The 6,250-nt window shown below is 44.0% G+C and overlaps 1 pseudogene; it reads left to right on the top strand.

Moving 5' to 3' along the window:
• Positions 1 to 2,151: 2,151 nt before the first annotated feature.
• LOC119308407 lies at positions 2,152 to 3,371 on the top strand (annotated as a pseudogene).
• The last annotated feature ends 2,879 nt before the right edge of the window (positions 3,372 to 6,250 follow it).

Below are 6,250 nucleotides of genomic sequence, written 5' to 3'. Positions count from 1 at the left end.
CATTTCATCCCCTTCCTCATCCCCATCAGCAAAACCAGAACCAGCTAATATTATCGACTGGCTACTCTGCCCAGTATCAGGACCACAAACATTGTGTGGCACGTACTCCAACTCTTTCTCGGGTTGGCTAGCATACACATCTTGTGGCTGTGACCCGGATAAAACAATCTCGGTCGCCACTTCACTGCCCTGACCGGTTTCATACCCCCTGTGGAGTTGTACGGCATTCTCCTCCTTCGGCACAGGTTGCACAAGTACATATGGGTGGATTCTTCGGTCTCGGCAGCGTCTTAACAGGGACAGCCAATGTTGGCTCCTATCTACCGGCATCAACTCCCACTTGACATTTTTACAAGATTTGGTCCACAATGCGTGAATACTGACGGAACATACTTCAGGATCAAGCCCGAAACTAGTTGTCAACCAGTACTTCAATTGTCTAATGTCCAGTCTGTCCGGGTCTGCTAGTGTCATGACGCCATTTTTAAACTCGCTAAGATCAACTCCCAACTCATTATATCGAACGTTACCAGCGCCGTAGTAAACAGTCAAATTTACTGATTCAGACATTTTCACCTGTCAGACATTGTCATCTTCTCATTAATCACAACGAACACTAATATTACCCGCTACACTGACTACGCGCTAAAATGCCACCACAAACATATTAACACTAACTAATAAACTATACAATTTAGAGAAAATTTGTGACGCCATGGTTATACCTTCGAAGCGTGCGTCTCTTCCGGTCACCGGCACCGGCCACCGGACAACGGCAGCGCCGCCCACTCGACGGCCGGAGGTTCAACTCCGGTCACCCCCCTAGCTGCTGCTCCTCCTCACCACCTCCTCCTCCACAGCTGCTGCTCCTCCTCACCACCACCTCCTTCCCAACCGGACCTCCTCCACCCAACCATGGCTCCTCCCCCAAGCGCACAAAAAACTATCCCATAACAAAAAAAACACCATAGGCCGGTGGAGAATGCTATGATCTATCTATTCTGTGCCTTGGTTGTGTAAATGAGTGCAAATTGGAGGAGATCAGGGAGGAGACCGGAGCTCTACAGAGAAGAACGAGAGGAACGAGAGAAAGAAGAGGCGAGCAGGAAGAGGAAGGCGACGACGGGATTGGCCTTATCCAGACCTTTTCGGTCTAGGCCTGGCCGAAAAGCTTTTCGGCTGCGGGCTGGCCGAAAACGGCCCACTTCGGTCTAGGCCTGGCCGAAGCTACTATTTTCGGCCCAGCCCCAACCGACGAGAACTCTTCGGCCCAACTGAGGTTCATTTCGGCCTACAGCTGGACGATAAGTCCTTTTCGGCCTAGTTCTGGCCGAAAACTACCACTTCGGCCACCACGAGACCGACAGGGTCATATTTCTGGTATATTCGCAATGGGTACTATAGTTCCCGAATTAGCTATAAAAAAGGTGATAGTTTTGAAAAAAAATCAAGACAGGAGCCCTCGAGGTCTCTCAGAATTTAGCAACTCTCGACCATCGGACTGATCCCCTTGATGCATTTTCGGCCGTCTGATCAAGCTTCTAGATGACCTACGCCGTTGGATCGAGGCCTCGCTCCTGTAGCAATGAATAGTAACCGTTTCCCTGCGTTTTTGCTTACTCCGCGGTTTCGAGCAGATCTTGCTGATGTGTGGGGTCCCTCGCTGGTGGGACACGCCTGCCAGTTTGTGTGGCTGGGCGAGTTAATTGTGCCACCCGTAGGCGCCCTCCGGTGGCTAAATATCTCGTGCCACCGCCGAGAATATCGTGCCCCGCCGAGGGTATATCCGGTATTTCCTGTGGTGGGTCTGTGCGTGTCGTCTGACGGTTGGCTCGTGGATGGATGGGGTAAGCAGGGCGCCGATTGGGTGAGAACCCTAGCATCCACTCCCCGTCGCCGTTACTCTCATGCCGCCTACCTCACCGCTGCTGCTCTCCTCCCCGAGCTTGCTCGCCGCCGCCGCATCCCATCCCCGTCGCGCTCCCGCCACCATTCCTCCTCCCCTCCTACCACTCCCCTCCCCAGGCCTAGAAATCGGCGAGGAGGCCGAGTCGCCACCCGCTGCCGGTCCTCAGACCGTCCTGATCGACCAAGCTCAGGGTCGAGGGGCGCGCCGGATCTGGGCGCGGTGGCTCGTATCCCAGGGAGATCCCCACGTTGCGCGGAAGGACGGCGACCTCGCCACCCGGGCTCCCTTCCTGGTCAGCGCCCTGCGGAAAGGTTACTGGCGGACCACCCTGTGCAGTTTGGGGACTATGTGGCTGCGCCCGTCAAGACGGAGAATGAGCACATGCCCGCCGACAGGTACCCCAGATGCTATGGCCGTGGCTCGAGGGCCTGGATTTGGCCGTCGTTAGAAAGTACGCGATAGATGGGATTTGGAAGGTGAGCCCCCATATCTTGATTTGATTCAACTCGTTCCTTTCTAGCGTGGTACTGATATGTGATGGTCTGGATTTGGAATATGCCTTTTTTATCCATTTTGGTGGCGATTTTCTCATTGGATTGCTGCTCGATGATACCGTCCTGATCAACGGTGCCGTTATAGCTGATTAAATCTGCAAATTCTTTGCCGTTGACTCCGGCATTGTCTGTCAACTACCTTGATAGGTTCCTCTTCGTCTATCCCTTTCCTGTAAGTCTATGATCTCAGTAGCAACTGAAGTAACCCTGCTAAAATCCCATAAAGTTCTTGGAATCATTGAGGAATTGATTTCTCATGACAGGAAGGCAAAGCGTGGGTGACACGGCTCTTGGCAGTGGCTCGCTTTTGTCTCGCTTTAAAGATGGAGGAGACCTATGTGCCACTCCCCATGGACCTGCAGGTCAGTGAGTGATGCATCTCATCTCATGATAGACCTCCGCGTATTGAAAGGTTATGTCTTCCAGTTTCATCTCAATTAATCAACGGTTTTTGCTTGACAGGTGATTGAGGCAAAGTCTGCTTTGGAGGCAATGACCATAAAAAGGATGGAGCGGTTACTGCTTGCTCATTTATTGACTACTTCCTTCGCAACTTCAATCATCATGACGCACCCTCCATGCTCGCATTCACCCGCGCGACCGACTCCATCCCGAGCACAGCTAAAGGTATGAAAGTTAAATCAGATCCCTTTTTTTAGTATTCATAGATCAAATGTGTTAAATCAAATCTCACTTTTAGTATCCATCAATCAATGCGTAAAATTTGGCAGCGATCAATTATTAAAGTTTGAGAATTTGGGAGTTGATTTTTGGGTTCAGACCTTCAGAGTTTGCTGCACCTATTGCACTTGCTGTATTTGGGTTGTTGCACCTGTTGCACTTGTTGTTATTTGGGGAGCGCAATACTTCAGTGGTCGAAAGGGCTACAACTAATTGCATGTATATAAACATGGTAGTCATCGTCTAAGTGTTATCGTTAACTAAACCATTTGCCCACCATTACCTAACCTGTTAATGCAATGATGTTTTGTAGGAGCGAGTGTTAAGATGCCACAAATTGATTCAGGACAAGATAACAATGGGAACCACTGTCATCAAATCGGTTGGATCATCAATGTTCTATGTGCCGCAAAGCCCGATAGGCGTGTTGGATGCTGTTGTATGTCTCAGCCAACAGAGTGATGATACTGTTGTTGGATCTCTAGCAACATGATACCACATCGCTCTTCGACAAGCAAAAGGATGAGAATTGACAGATGACCGATCACATGTCATGATGTACTTCAGGTGTGTTGCTCACCATCTTGGCCGTCTTGTTGTTTCAAACATCTCAATTTAGTTTGGTCACTCGAGAACTGTAGTGTGGTTAAGTAGTTGCTGGAAGGAACAAAAACACAATAGTCAAGACTTGACCCACAAAAACAAATGGTTTGTCGTGAGCCTATTCATGCAATCGACATATGTAAGGGGCATTCTAAGCTGTTAGGGTCAACCTTACAAGTAGAAACACGATGAATGAATATCTGGTGATGGTACATCAGAATCGCCAAACTCAACAGAATATAAGCATGTGGTACTAAAAAGTACTGCTAGAAATTTTCAATGTTTAGATTGTGTGATGTTCCATGTTCATCCCTGTTGGGAATACTTTGATAGGACTAAATGAATAATAGAACCCTTTGTGTTTTATATGATTTATTACTGAGGGCCTGTTTGGAAGAGAGGGGTTGGGCTAGGAGTTGGTTTAATTTGTACATTAGGACAAAGATGATTTAGTGATGAAACTACAGTTGCTAATTCAATGTATATATCCTACTCAATGTACACATCAACATTCTTATGAGCAATTTAATATGTCCATTTCATTCGCCGTTATTTCTGCTGACGATTATTTGAAATTATCAGGCAGTAGCCCTCTTCAAGTCCTACTTTGGTGGAACTTTTGATGAAGATGCTATCAGGAATAACTTGATGTCTATACCAACTTCTTGATGTTAAGGGCACATCCAGTTTTGGACTTTGCCTGGTGCTTCAGTTTCCACCATGGATTGCTTTTTTGTGTGATACCGACTCTGCAACTGTGCAGAGATTATGGACATCAGTTATCCTCAGAATCTCTCACCTGAAATTCTGAAGTTATATATAATCCAGGAAGGCGTACCGTCGCCATTTTCCTCCAAGATTTGAAATTGAAAATAATCTGTCAAAACTGAAAGAAATTGGAGTATTAAAGATCTGCTTGTACTGTCATTTTTTTGTTTGAATTGTGCACCAAAATAAACTGTTGCCAATCAGTTAGTAGCATAATTATTGATAGGGAGTATTTAGGACAATCCATGAGGTATACTTAGATGCAAAAAAAATCTGTTAGAAGATGTTCGTTTTTTTCCTGTGTGCAACTTATGTATATGGGGGTTCAGGAATATCATTTGTACTGAATTTTACTGTCCAGATTGTAGCTTGTACTGTCATTTCTAAAAAACAGTAACACAAAAAGATCAGATCCAGCTCCATAATTTTACTGTATGAGACAGCCTATATAATTTTCAGCTCCATAATTTTCAGTTTGTAGAGCTCTGTGTTGTCCTGTTTTTCTGTTGTTCTATTTTTCTTTTTTTTTTGTGGTTATAGCTCCTATACCGATTACCATGTATTCGTGAAAAATAGATAATGAAAATCAGCTTATTGCTTTACCTGGAATTGTAGCTAGGCATGAAGGATAGAAAATCTTGCACATGCCATGGTTAGGATGAGATACCTCAAGTGAATGTTGTTATGGACAAACATTTAAGATAAACTTAAGTAGTTAGAGAAACTTTTTATGCCCTTGAATAGGGCTCTACCTGATAATTGTGTTGTCCATTTAAATGAATGTTATGCACTCTTAGTTTTTGGATAAATTTCAGTACAATTCCTTTAGAATCATTCATGAGATGTGATGCTCATAGGTGCATTAGTCTGTTGCATATCACGGAAACTGAATAACAATATCCCAAGGCCCTCTCTGGTTGTATTCTGTTGTGCTGCACATCGTACGCTGAATCATGTTGTACTTTAGTTATTTATAGTATTTTTTAGGGTGGTTGTGGAGCAAGTTTGCTGTTACTATTCCAAGATTAAAGTTATCAAGTACTCCCTCCGTTTCTAAATATAAGCCCTTTTAAAGATTTTCATAGGGACTACATACATATATAAACATATTTTAGAGTGTAGATTCACTCATTTGCTCCGTATGGAGTCCATATTGAAATCTCTTAAAGGCCTTATTTTTAGGAACTGTGACGCCCGGATATTTAAGCGACAGTAATTCCCTGTTAGTCATGCCGTGTCACCTTAGCTACTGTTGCTAATCTCGCGTTAGTTCAAAACCGATTCAAAATTCAAATTCAAAATCAAGTCAAACATTTAAAGTTTTCAAAAGTCAAAACTAAAATGTTGTAAGGGTGTTAAATAAATCATGGATAATAATTAGAGAAATCTAAATTTTAATAAAATGTCTAAGTGTTCAAAATAATTAAAATAGGGGGTTAAATATTAAAATAAATGCCTTTTGAATTTTATAAAATATTAAATTATTTTAATTTGGGTTGAGAATTAATGTGACAGTAGTATATTTAAAGGTATTAACTTAGATGCTAGTGATAATTTTTATAAAACTAAAATAAAAGAAAACTAAAAGTAAAACAGTAAAAGAAAAATAAATAAAAAGAAATGAAACAAACAGAAAACAAAACTAACAAAAAAAAGGAAAAGAACCCCCGGACTCTGGCCCAGCAGGCCTGCAGCCCAACCGGGCCACCAGGCCGGCCTCTCCCCATAACCCCAC

Source organism: Triticum dicoccoides, chromosome 5B, assembly GCF_002162155.2.
Source record: "Triticum dicoccoides isolate Atlit2015 ecotype Zavitan chromosome 5B, WEW_v2.0, whole genome shotgun sequence".
NCBI classification, from domain to species: domain Eukaryota; kingdom Viridiplantae; phylum Streptophyta; class Magnoliopsida; order Poales; family Poaceae; genus Triticum; species Triticum dicoccoides.
The sequence above is the reverse complement of the archived record's forward strand: the minus strand, read 5'-3'. Positions and strand labels throughout refer to the sequence as shown.